The 13,983-nt window shown below is 46.0% G+C and overlaps 1 non-coding gene across 1 annotated transcript; it reads left to right on the top strand.

The window, feature by feature from the left end:
• The first annotated feature begins 304 nt into the window (after nucleotides 1–304).
• On the top strand, nucleotides 305–378 carry Trnaa-ugc (transfer RNA alanine (anticodon UGC)). The gene has a single exon. It is a non-coding gene; the product is annotated as a tRNA-Ala (tRNA).
• The last annotated feature ends 13,605 nt before the right edge of the window (nucleotides 379–13,983 follow it).

Genomic DNA, 13,983 nt, shown 5'->3' with positions numbered 1-13,983 from the left:
AGCAGGAACAGGGGGCTTTTAAAGAGGTGATTCAAAGGCTACATTCCACGTGTTCTCTGTTGGAGTTGTAATTCACTTGTTCATTTGGGAGACAGTCATTTCTGAGATCTTCTAAAGCCATCCTCAAAGGCTGGATTACTTTGTTCCTGTGCTGGGTGTGTGCTCAAGGACAGACAAATAAACCTAGGATTGGGAAGAAAGGTAATCCTGTTTCCCCTGAGATTAGGGAGGCAGGGGAGATGAGGGAGGAGCAGGGAGAGAGGAAGAGGAAGAGACTTGTCTGTTTTAAAAGTAAGTTGTGCACTGGGGATGTAGCTCAGTTGGTAGAGTGCTTGCCTTGCAAGCACAAGGTCCTGGGTTCAATCCCCAGCACCGCAAAAACAAACAAAACAACAAAAATAAGTTGTGGTAGCAGAGCAGCAAGGGCTCTGTTCAAACCCATTTCTGCATGATTAGGATGGTCACATAGTTTCCCCTGTTCCTCCTGATGAGGAGTTGTTGGATTGGCATCAGGGACGAGGCCCAAGCTTTCGGTAACAGGACCAGATCAGATGTTTCATCCAACTTCTACAAAATAAAATTTAATGGCAACATATTGTTCCCAAAATGGAAGCAAAGCCTGAGAACCAGGATAAGCAAGGAAGCGGAGGAGTCTGCGGCAGGAAGAAGTGGGAGTCTCCTTGTGCCAGGGCAGGTTTCCTTTGTCCAGTCCCCTCACTGCCACCCCCCCACCCCGTGTTGTGCAGACTGGCCTAGAACTCCTGGGCTCAAACAATCCTCCTGTCTCAGTCTCCCAAGTAGCTGGGACTGAGTTAGGGATTTAGGAAAAAGAGAGAAAATGCAGAAACTGAACAGAAAAACCCTCAAGCCATTGAGATGCAGAAAATGCAGTTGGAAACCCTGGCGTGTGCCAGGGAAATACGCAGGCACCGGAAACAGGCATGAAGTCACACAGCTCCAGCCTGGATCCCCCTCAGTCCAGCCCCTAATACAGCCCTTCTGTAAATATTGGACCCCAACCCAAGGCAGGGCTTCTTACTCCTGAGACAGCCCACCTTCTCCTTTGATGTGTATCTACCTTCCCAAATAAACCCATCTGTGCCTTTGTCTGGCTTGTGCTGAAGTTCTTGTCCGTAAGGTATGCCAAGAACCCCACTCATCCTGCACCGAGTTCCCTCTCTCCTCTGGAAACTCCTCAGGCCCTTCTTTGGAGACATCTCCCGTGACAGGAATGAAAGATATGTAAAATGAGAATCCCCGGGACAGGGAAATGACAGCCCCTCAAAACTGTCTGAGCTGGAGGAAACTGGAGGAGGAAGGCAATCATTAATCCTCTCCTGTAAATCCTCTCCCAGGATTTTCCCCGGGGAAAAGGCAAACTCTCCTGCCTACCCTGTTTGATCCCCAGCATCTTCACCAAAAGCAAACATCCATCCCTTCCCAACCACAATGGGTCCAGAGAGAGGAGGCGGATACTGAAACGCTGGACCCTGGACTTTCACCCTTTCCTATTACCCATGAGTCCTGGAAGGAGAAAAGAAAATAGTGAAGTTGTAGGTAACAACAGGTTCCAGAGGAAGAAGATAAGCAGTGAACACCGAGTTCTGAGCTTTTCCAAGTGACAATGAGTTTCAGGCTTTTTACAACTTCTTTTCTTACTGTCTGTAGCGGTTAATCTGAATTGTCAACTTGATTAGATTAAGAGATACTGATGATTAAGAGGCTTCTGGGTGTGTCCATGAGGGTGTGTCTAGGAATGATTGGCATGTATGATAGCCAACTGAAGTGGAGACCCTTCCTGAGTGTGGGCAGTACCACCCAATAGGATGGTGGCTTAGATGGAATAAAAGCTGGAAGAACAAGGAAGCAGATGCAGATGCAAGTTCAGCTCTTCTTGAACAGGTTCTTGATTGCTGCTTCTATCCTCTGAGGATATCAGAGTCTCCCTTCTTCACTCTTCCAAAGCAGAGTCTGCCAGTGATTCTCCAGGTAGTTTCCAGAAGCGTTGGTCTGGGGCTAGGGTAGCACTGTTGATCCTTCTTCTTCTGGGGCCTCTGCCTCTTGGACTGTGCAGCTGCTGGTTCTTCCAGCTCTCCAGCTGCAGACGGCCATTGTGGACTATCCAGCTTCTGGTTGTGTAAGCCAATCTAGTAAATCCCCTTTTATAATCATACTTCCTGTTGATTCTGTTCCTCTAGGGAACGCTGACTGATACATGTCCAAACCAACACATCTGCTTCAGTTTGCAATAATCAAACCACCCTCATTGTAAACTATAAAACAACCCTTTCTGTAACCGGTGGCCATTTTTCTACCTGGCAGATTGCTCCTCCAATGTCTGATTGATTGACTTTGCAGAATAAAGGAAAGCTTGCTGATCCATTTGAGATCTGCTTCCATCCCAGTTATTTGAATTTTCATATCGGTGTCAAAACCATGTTGGTTATTTTTGTTTACAAGGACTGCCCAGCCTTGTTGATGTGGTGCTGGGAAGAGAACCCAGGGCCTCACACGTGTTAGGCAAATCCTCTACCAGGGTCCACACCCCCAGCCCCATCTCTGATCCTTATAAACTGTGCCTGAGGGAGGCAACAGTTCAGTTGTCCACAGTGGACATCTACTGGGTTCCTCTGGTTCTTCCAGAGCAGCAAATCTCACCTGTGTCAGGATCACCTGGGGAGTTTTTAACTGTTATTGATCTCCCAGCCCCACCCCCAGGATCCGATTAATCAGCCTGCAGGCCTGCTGGGAGGCAGGCTTTCCTGGAGGTCCTCATGACCCTAGGGTTTAGCAGGGGGAGGGACCCTGCCCTAGAGCTTGCGGGTGGTGGTGGTGTCCCGCACCCACCTGCAGGTGGTCTATTTCCCAAGGGGAAATAGGGAGTAGAGTTAAACACAAAGTCTCCTCCCAACCCCCAAAACCTCTCCAGGGGGGCAGAAGAGAAAGAACGAATTTAGAGGTGGGATTGGTGGGTTATGCCTGTAGTCCCAGCTATTCCAGAGGCTGAGGCAGGAGGGTCACTTAAGCCCGTGAGTTCGAGTCCAGTCTGGGCAACATAGCAAGACCCCTCCTCAAAAACCTCAACAGTAGTTTTATTATTGAATAAGCATTAAGCCACGTGTGGGGCAGAGCACAGGCATTTGACCGCAGGGACTGCACAGACAGAAAGAAGGCTTCCGTCTTCCGTGCAGCCCCGTGGCCACAGCCCATCACCGTAGGTAAAACTGCACTTTTGGAGTCAGGTGACAAGAGAGGCCCAGTTCCTCCTTGGGGAACTTCTCTTTCCTAATGATGGCATTTCAGAGACATCTCTTGGATTCTTGAGGAAGCTGTCCCAGAATTATGAGGTTGGCAAGAGGCTTGTTTAGCCATGAAAGAGAATCGCATGCTTTTACAAAGGACAGAGAAAGAAATTCTGCAAGAAGAGGGTGGGGAGGGTCTCTTATTTTCCTTGGGGACAATTAACCCTCTTATTTTTTCATGTACCTGTGCCTTTGCACCAGGAGCCAGGCCTCCGTGTGCCTATGACTAGCACTGCCGTGGACTCCTGCTGTGCTCCGGACATGGGGTCACCATAACCAGCCCCCCACAGGCATGTCCTTAATGCCAGAGGTGCCAATGAAGGGCTGCACCCTGGATCCTCCAACACCTTCCCAAATGGCATCACCCGTTGACATGTTATAGAACATGCAGCTCATCACTGTCCTCAGGGGACAAGCTCAGTCCTTGTCCCAAGCTTGTCCCAAGACCTGACACCACAGGGACTGGGCAGCCAAGCTCCAGCCGTGGCCCAGCATGGACCTCACGAGGTCCCAGCTCCTGTGTGGCCACCTTTAGGATGGGGGAGTTCTGCAGGAAGGGTGGCCGTGTGTGGTCCCCTTCATGCTTTGAATCTGCTCTGCCGCTGCCACTTTTTAATTTTTTCGGGTACCAGGGATTGAACCCAGGGCCACTTGACCACTGAGCCACATCCCAGCCCTATTTTTTGTATTTTATTTAGAGACAGGGTTTTACTGAGTTGTTTTTTACCTCACTCTTCCAGAGGCTGGATTTGGACTCGAGATCCTCCTGACTCAGCCTCCCGAGCCCCTGAGATTACAGGTGTGAACCACCGCACCCAGCTGCCACTTATTTTTAAAAGGACCTGTTTCTTTCTCTTCCTCTCTCCCTGCTCCCTAATCCCTCCCCCGCCAATGTCAGGGGAAACAGAATGGCCTTTCCTCCCCATCCTAGGCAGAAGCTATCTGTCCTTGAATTTAGACTTGGGGATGGCACCAGAAGATCTCAGAAATGACTATCTCCCAAATTAACAAGTGAATTACAACTCTGGCCAGAGACCCCGTGGAATATAGCCTTTGACTCACCTCTTTAAAAACCTCCTGTTCCCCGTGATGTGTTTCTCCTTTGGTGGCAAAGCAATAAAACTTCTTTTTCCTTTTTCTGAAAACGGTGTCCTCATTATTGGATTGGCATGGGGACAAGGACCGAGCTTTCAGTAACAGTAGGATGCTGGCTGTCTGACCTCGGGCTCTGCAGAGCTGCCAACAACAGAAGGGAGCAATTAGTTTTATGGGCAGAGGGCATTTTCAATGGCTGCCATTATGCTTCTGGGTGTTCTTATCTCCCCAGCTGCTTGGAGCACTCTCCTTCCAGGGGAGTTCTGGTGAATGTGATGGACAGATGCTGGTGAGGGTTTCTGCACTTGGCCTTTTGTTGAACCCAGGGCTTGAACCCAGGGCTTAACCACTGAGCCACATCTCCACCTCCCCCGACCCTTGTTTTTTTTGGGGGGGGGACAGGATTTCACTCAGTTGCTTCGGGCCTTAATAAGATGCCGAGGCTGGCTTTGTACTTGTGATCCTCCTGCCTCAGCCTCCTGAGTCAGACTGGCTTTTTTTGTTTTTTGTTTTTGTTTTTTTAAAGTGGGGATTGAACCCAGGGATGCTTAACCACTGAGCCACATTCCCCCTAGATCTCACTAGATTGCTTAGGGCCACTCTATGTTGCTAAGGCTGGCCTTGAATTTGTGATCCTCCAGCCTCAGCCTCCAGAATAGCTTTGATTACAGGGGTGTGCCACTGTGCCTGGCTCAAATTTATTTAAGTTGTCTATAAAACAGAAGTCTGCAGAAATGAAGACCTAAAGAAACAGGGAAACCTGTATACAATGGTTCCCCCTTATCCACAGGGGATGTGTTCTAAGACCCCGAACTACAGATAGTACCAAACTGTGTGTGTACTATGTTTTTTCTAATACATGCTTATAATAAAATTTAATTTATAAATTAGTTACAGTAAGAGATGAACCATACAGAAATAGAACAATTATAACAATCGAGATTGAATAATTATAACAACTGAACAATCAATTACAACAACAAAATAGAACAATTATAATAATCAAGCATCACTACTCTTGTGCCTTGGGGACATTATTAAGTAAAATAAGGGTTACTTGTGAGGTAGGAGTTCAGGGACATTGAGATGACAGAGACGGTACAAATGCTGGCCAGAGCACAAGACAGGGAGATACCTCATCATGTTCCTGTTTACAGCAAGTCCCATTACCATGGCAACTGCTGCAAGGAGGGCTTATCACCATGGCAATTCCCGCCACAAATTCTGTATTCAATTAGGCAAAAATAAAGTAACCAATGGGAATGAACAGGGCAAGGTCCTCGATCAGGTGTGTGGGAAGGGGGAGCTGGACATATAGAATGAGACTTCGCCCAGATGTGGGAAACTTGAGCCCCTCTCTTTCACTTGGTCTGCTCCGCTCTACAGAATGTACTTTCACTTTAAATATATTGATTCTCTCTGTTTACTTTAGCATGTCTTGCTCAATTCTTTGTTCTGGTCACCAAGAACCTGGACCCCAGCATCTCTTAAACACAAACACTGGGATACAATAGGTCTGATAACCAAGATGGCTGCTTGGTAACTCATGGGTGGGTAGCATATATAAGGTGGATACACAGGACGAAGGCTTGATTCACTTCCAGGATGGGACGTTGTGGGATTCCATCACAATACCCAAAATAGTAGTAAATTTAAAATGTAAGCATTGTTTATTTCTGGAATTTTTCATCACATAGTTTTAGACTTCAGTTGACTGGAGGTGAACTGTGGGTAAGGGGAGACAACTGTGTTTAGGGTAAACTTGATAGTGGGTGAACAGCCTTGCAAAAGTAATCATGGACAAAGGAACTAACGGTAATAACGGGGACATGTAGCCAGGCCTGTTTGTTCAGATTCTTCTCTGCGCCTCTGCATCTTCAGAGATAAGAACATTCCTTTCTTCCTTTCCCCAGGTATAGGGAGGGCACCTCGGGAATGAAGAGGAGGGTAAGGGGGACTAACAGCGGCTTTCCCACCTGCACTATTTTCTCAAATGCCAGGGGGGCCTCTTTTGGGGCCACATATCCTGAGCCCCATCAGAGAGACTCAAAGGAAGATATTCAATATGTTCATTGAATCACCTCATCTCTGCAGGATGGATGATCAATGACCAGAAAGACCTTGTGGTCACTCTAGATGGTCGCTCTGTCTACAGGCTGCTGACCAAAGACAGAACCAGGTTAGGTGATGATGACAGAAACTTCTCTGTGAGGTAAGAGATGCCCAGTGGCTCCGAAGCACCCCGAGAAGCCCTTGCAGAGTCAGGCAGGAGTCAATGCTGGCTGGGCACAGGGGTGCACGCCTATGATCCCAGTGCCTCGGGAGGCTGAGGCAGGAGGATTGCAAGTTTGAGGCCAGCCTTGGCAAGTGAGTCTCCATCTCAAAATCAAAAGGGTTGGATGTAGCTCAGGGGTAGAGTATCCCTGGGTTCAATCCCCAGTACTGGGGTTGGGTGGGGGAATAATTCTGACAGACAATTCTAAAAACGATTTGCAACTTCATTTTCTCTCATTCTTTTCAAAATTTCCTAGGAACATTGATTTCTCTTCCCCCTAAATCCTTACCTCCACCCCAGGGGACTGCATATAAGGATAGTACTTCTTGGGGGTGCGTGCTTATTTCACTAGGTACTAACTTTCAAATAAATACGTTTCTGATACAAATTCATCTTGCACTGGCTTTTGTTCAGTGTTGTTTTTTCTTTCCGTGGTACTTGGGATTGAACCTGGGGCATTGCACCTCTGAGCTCTCCCCAGCCCTTTCAACTTCTCTTTTCTTACGAGTTCATACATGTCTTTTTTTGGTAACTTACAAGAAACTTTTAATTTGTCCTTCAAAAGTTAATTGGTGTCTGCTTTATACTTCTCTCACCTGCAAGAAAAGGGAAGAAGGTAGCCCTTGATTAAAACGACAAACCACCACCCACAGACAAGGGGGAGGGGTGGCCTTCACTCGAATAATCTTTCACTGACGTCACGGATACACACGTCCCAGCTGGGTTTTCTTCCACATGCTTTCTTTCCATGGCTGTAGAAGTGAGAGTTTTCTATTTATATGTTCAAAACTCACTCATAGATTCTCCACGGTTCCTGAGCACACGCCACCTTCTGTCATCTGTGTCAGAACTCACCCGAGGGTCACACTGGCCCCCAACCCTGTTCTTTCCTGGCCACAGCCAAGCCCTCCAGATCCTGGGGGTTCCTGTGGGTGAACTTCGGTACAAGAGCTTCAGTTCCCAGAGGCTTCGGCACTGAATGTCATTGGTGGACAGGGCTGTGACCCGCATCTGGGTTCCGCTAAGGAGAAGGTGGGCAAAGCCTCGCTCCTTTTTTCCATGGTTGTCTCGGTGGCTACCAAGCTATATGAATTCCCCTTTTTACTTTTTATTTTGAGACAGAGTCTTGCTAAGTTGCTGAGAGTCTGGTCAAGTTGCTGAGGCTGGCCTCAAACTTGTAATCCTCTGGCCTCAGCGTCTTGAGTCTCTGATATTACAGGTGTGCACCACTGCATCCAGCTTGCATTAGCTTTTTAATAATGCTATTTGAATATTTTATGGTAAAGAAGCAACATCATTAGAATGCTGAACAGATCTCTTTGTTGTATAGGCGTTCTACTACATGTTCTGTGAGTTAAAAAAAAAAAAAACAGGCATTCTACTACATGTTCTGAATTATTTATATATAAATTTTTAAGGGACTTTTGTTTTATTCATTCACTGAGATGCAGTGCTGAGAGTCGAACCCATGCTAAACAAGTATTCTAGAGCCACAACCCCAGCCCCCAATTTTTTTCTCTTAAGACCTTTCCCCGCACCCCCACGGGATTGAACCCAGGCCCTTGTGCTTAGGCTGTAAACACTCTACCAACTGAGCTACATCCCCAGCCCTAAGGTTTTCCTTTTTAGAGTTGCTTTAAGTTCACAGCACAGTTGAGCAGGACGTCTCCTCCCTGTCAAATGCCTTGATAACTTGTTTCTTTTTAATGCCAAATAATATTCCTTTGTTTGGAACAGGAGCTATTTTTAGATCTAAAGTTACTTCACACAGTACTCCTTTCATTAGATGTTAGAGTAAAATGTACAAGAAAACAGAGCGGATAGGCACCCCGGGGGAGGAGGCACACTGTCTCCCTACTTTCTTGTCCTCTTGCTCCAGAAGTCCAGAGCCCAGTGGAGGACAGTGATTCTCTTTATCTTTGTTGGTGAGAGATGCCACTAAGTGGACCTTCTGACATTGTGAACCCAACCAGTGACTGGCCTCTTAAGCTTGTAATTTATTATTTTCAATAAAATAAATCTTCTCATGATTTTGTTCTAAGCTCTTCTTTTTATTCTACACTCTCTCTTGGAAATTACATTCACATATTTTTTTCATCCATACTTTCCTGTCTGGGGTTAAATAATGTTGCTTCTTTCAGCAAAATTAAAACTTCCTTAACCATATGTAAGGGAATACTTAGCCCAAAGTTCAAAAGATTTGTACAGTATAAATTAGGGTTCAGCATCTTTTCATGGCTAAATAATAAGATGACATTTTTAAGGTCACTGTACTCTAGGTAATTACTTACAGATGCAGAGTAACTTACAGGTGCTGAGTTGGTCAACTTTCTGTCACTGTGACAAAATACCTGAGATAATCAACTTAATAAGGAGAAAAGGTTCACTTTGGCTCATAGGTTTGGAGGTTTTCAATCCATGAGCAAAAGTGCTTACCACATGGTGGCTGGGAGGCAAAGAAAGAGGAAGCAGACAGGGTCCCACTATCTCCTTCAAGGACCCACCCCAGTAATTTAAATTCTCTCTTCCCGTTTCAGGTTAGATATGAGGTGTCCCGCAGAAGTTCATGTATGAGAAAATGCAAGAATTTTCAGAGGTGAAATGATTAGATTATGAGAGGCAGAACCGAATGGGTGCATTAATCCTCTGATGGGGTTAACTGGTGGTAACTGTAGGCAGGTGGGGTGTGGCTGAGGCGGTGGGTCACTGGGGGTGTGCCTTTGGGGTTTCTGTTTTGTCCCTGGTGAGTGCAGCTCTCCTGGGTGCCATGTCCTCAGCCAGGCCCTTCCACCATGATGTTCTGCCCCACCTCAGGCCCAGAGCTATGGAGCCCGTTGACCACGAACTGAACCACTGAAACTGAGCCAAACTCAACATTTCCTCCTCCAAGCTGATCTTGTCAGAACTTCTGCTCACAGTGATGAAAAACCGATTAAAATACCTCCTAACGGTGCCACCACCTCCCAAAACTGCCACAGGGTAGAGATCAGGCCTTTAATACATGGGCCTTTTGGGGACATTTCAAATCCAAACTATAGCATATACTAACTCATTTTATTTTTACAACATCCTTATGAGAGACCTATAATCATTATGATGAGTTAATAATTACTAAGCTGAGGCCCAGAAAGATTAAGGAACATGTCCAAATCCCCACAACCTGAAGCGATAAAAACAGAATTAATAATCCCCCAGCATCATGACTCTTCCTAAGACTGGGACAATGTATTGAGGCACCATCAGAATTTGGAATTATTCAGAGTTATAATATCACTACAGTCTGAATATTTGTAGCCCCAACCCCCAATTTATATGTTGAAATCTTAACCCTGAAGGTGACGGTGTTAGGAGGTGGGACTTCAGGAGGTAAACAGGTCATGAGTGACTGTATTAGTCCATTTTCTGTCACTATAATGAAATCCTTGAGGCTGAATACTCTATAAAGAAAAGTTTGCTTAGCTCGCAATTATGGAGGTTTGAGACCCTGGTTCAGCTCTGGTGAGGACTTCATGGCAGATGGCATCACAGTCTTGGGGGCATGAGAGAGCAGGCAATGTGATGAGACAGGAGCCAGAGAGAGAGCAGGGAGGGTCCGGGTTTTCTCCTTCTCAACAGTCCTCTCTGGAGAGCTAACCAGGGTCCCAGGAGAACTGTAGCAACTGCTTCTGAGGGCACACCTCAATGACCTAACTACTTCTTAAAGGTTCCAAACCACCTTTACACACTGCGCTGGAGACCAAGCTCCCAGCATATGATCCTGTGTCAAACCAACCACATCCAGGGCTGGGGAGATAGCTCAGTTGGTAGAGTGCTCGCCTCGCAAGCACAAGGTCCTGGGTTCAACCCCCAGCACCACAGGGAAAAACAAAAAACAACAACAAAACCAACCACATCCAAACCACCACAGTACCCCTTTGAAACAGGACCTCCCCCTCCGCCCAAGAGCTGAACACAGTGGATCTACAGTTCCAGCTACTTGGGAGGCTGAGGCAGGAGAGTTGCAAGCTCAGTGCCAGCTTCAGCAACTTAGTGAGGTTTGAAGCAACTTAGTAAGACCTGCCTCAGAATAAAAGACGAAAAAGGGATGGGGAGGTGGGGAGGTGACTAAGTGCCCCTGGGTTCCATACCTGGTACCAAAAACAACAACAACAAAATAAAAACAAGAGAGATCCCAGTGATTCAATTTAGCAAGGATCTCCTCTCTTGATAGCTAATCATTCTCAATATCTGACCAAGTTCCTCATCCTCCACCTTAGATGAAATGGTGAGTTCTAAGTTCTTGACCTGCCTTTGGCAGGAATCACTGGGCCAGTTTGTTAGTCAGTTTTCCGTCACTGTGACAAAATACCCGAGATAATCAACTTATAAGGAGGAAAGTTTTACTTTGGCTTGAGGTTTCAGGGTCTATTGCTTCAGGGCCTGTGACAAGCCAGCACAACATGACAGGGTGTGCATAGCAGAGAACTTACTTCACCACAGCTAGGAAGCAGAGAGAGACAGGAAGGGCCAGGGTCCAGATGCACCCTTCAAGGGCATGTGGCCAATGGCCCGACTTCTTTCCACTAGGGCTTACATCTTTTTTTTTTTTTTTTTTTTTTTGTGCTGGGGATCGAGCCGAGGGCCTTGTGCTTACAAGGCAAGCACTCTACCGACTGAGCTATCTCCCCAGCCCCTAGGCCTTACCTCTTAAAGGTTCCACTACCTCCCAGTAGCACCATGGGCTGGAGACCAAGCATTTAACACATGGACTTGGAGGATACTAACTTAAACCACAGTAGTCCTCCTGCCCTTGATGTCGCATTTAGTAATTTCCCATTTGTTTACCCCCCCACATTGCTTGCTGGCTATAAATTCACCACTCTGCTGCGTTGAAGTTGAGCTCATTCTCTTTGCTATTGAGACAGTTTTGCATAAAGTATCCCTGATTATTTTTTATTATTATTTTTTGATTCACTGTACACAAATGAGGTACAACTTTTGATTTCTCTGGTTGTTACGAAGAGTCACACTATTTGTGTAATCATACATGTACATAGGGTAATGATGTTTGTCTCATTCCATTATCTTTCTCCCCACCCCCTGCCGCTTCCTCCCCACCCTTCATTCCCCTCTACACAATCCATCCTTCCTCCATTCTTCCCTTACCCCCTCCCCACTCCATTATGTATCAGCATCTACTTATCAGAGAAAACATTCAGCCTTTTGTTCTTTAGATTGGCTTATCTCAGCATAATATTCTCCAACTCCATTCATTTACCTGCAAATGCCATAATTTTATTCTTCTTTATGGATGAATAATATTCCATTGTGTATGTATACCACAGTTTCTTTATCCATCATCTATTGAAGGGCTTGTAGGATAGTTCCGCAATCTAGCTATTGTGAATTGAGCTGCTATAATGTGGCTGTATCTCTGTAGTATGCTGATTTTAAGTCCTTTAGGTATAGGCCAAGGAGTGGGATAGCTGGGTGGAATGATGGTTCCGTTCCAAGTTTTCCCTGATTGTTTTATCAAGTGTCAGAATAAATTTTTTTTGTACTGGGGATTGAACTCAGGGGTGCTTAACCACTGAGCCACATCCCCATCCCTCATTTATAATTTTAGAGACAGGGTCTTGCTAAGTTGCTGCAGTGGGCTTTGAACTCGGGATCCTCCTGCCTCAGCCTGCCAGTCGCTGGGATTACAGGTGTGTACCCACGTGCCTGGCCTTCAAGTGTGAGAATAATTTTTCTTCTAACATGGTTGAGAAGTAGTCCAATGGTTGTTTCTGGTCCTGTTCCTGACTGGGTCACCACCAGTGTGACTTTGAAAAGGGGGCTTCATTTCTCTGTTTAGTAAATGGCAGAGTGATCCTGTTCTCAAGTACTTGTCACGCTCCACTCCCTGACCACAGAACAACGCATGGGGACGGAGTTGCCCAGGAGGGCAGATGTGGTTCTTCCCGGGGGACGTGGTAGGAAAGAGTGAGTTTGAGACGATGGTCGGGTGTTTACTTCTTCATCCTCAGAGTTAAAGTACAACAGAGAATCGGCCTCTGGTATGGGCAGGAAGAGGGGTGGGGAGCCCACAGCAGGGGACCACTGGGTGGGGTCTGCACATGTCCCTGAGTTCACGTAGCGAGCTCGAGGACGCCATGATGTCATCCCGTCAATCTCAGCTAATGTGCACCGTTAAGACTTAACCCGTGAAGATAGTCTTCCATTTGCTTCCCTGGAACTTTGAAAAAACCCAGCTCTTTGATAGAGAGAAAAGGAAGAAGGCAGCAAAAATCTAGACAAACACAAGTCAGGTATGAATTATGTCACTGTCACTTGTAAAAGCCACCCTCCAAAATATTGCCCTGTCATGGCAGTAAATCAGCTGAACAAGGCAGGTGTATTAGCGCTGCAGATGCAGACAGTGACGCCCGCCACCAGGCACGCGGGAGCAATGCCTGACATGCAAGGAAATCCATCTGCTGTACAAAGGACAACGCCAAATACTTGAGGACATTCTTCACTGGGTTTCTCAGCCCCGGTGTTTGACTTGCAGTATCTACTTCTCGTGAAGAGTGGTCAGAGTCTAAGTTGCTGAGGCTGACTTTGAATTTGTGATCCTCCTGTCTCAGCCTCCTTTATCGCTGGGATTATAGGCATGTGCCACCACGCCTGGAAAGTCACTTTTTAAAAATGAACGAGCTCAGAGCACGGTAGCCCACAGCTGCAGTCTCAGCTACTTAGGAGGTTAAGGCAGGAGGATTGCACTTTTGAGCCCAGACTGGGCAACTTAGCGAGACCCCATCTCAAAACAAAAAATAAAAAGACCGCAGGTGTGACTTAATGGTAAAGCACACCTGTGTTCAAGTCCTAGTACCACAAGGAATAAAAATAAAAAAGTAATCATGATAAAAATGAAAGAGCTCTTGGTAGATATTGTTGATGCTGTTTCACAGAAACTGCTAAGTTAGGCTTTGAGGAATACGGAGATACTCTAAGATTTCTATAGCTAAAAAAATTAAATAGCCTGGGGAAAATATCTTTTAAATATCAAATACAATTTCTAGAAAAAAATGAATCAAAGTGTCCATCTATTTCAACACAGTTTGCATTATTAGTTTAATAATCCAGTAATATAATACAATTTAAAAATCCAGATGAGGGCTGGGGGTGTAGCTCAGTGGTAGAGCACTTGCCTAGCATGTGGGAGGCACGGGGTTCCATCCCCAGCACCACAAAAATAAATAAATAAAATAAATTAAAAATCCAGAATAGAAACTGTATAAAACCTTGCATTAACTTTTTTTCCCCTCTTTGTGCTGGGAATGGAACACA

The sequence above is a fragment of the Sciurus carolinensis genome, chromosome 15 (genome assembly GCF_902686445.1).
Source record: "Sciurus carolinensis chromosome 15, mSciCar1.2, whole genome shotgun sequence".
Taxonomy (NCBI): Eukaryota; Metazoa; Chordata; class Mammalia; order Rodentia; family Sciuridae; genus Sciurus; species Sciurus carolinensis.
This window is presented reverse-complemented; position numbering and strand designations above follow the sequence as displayed.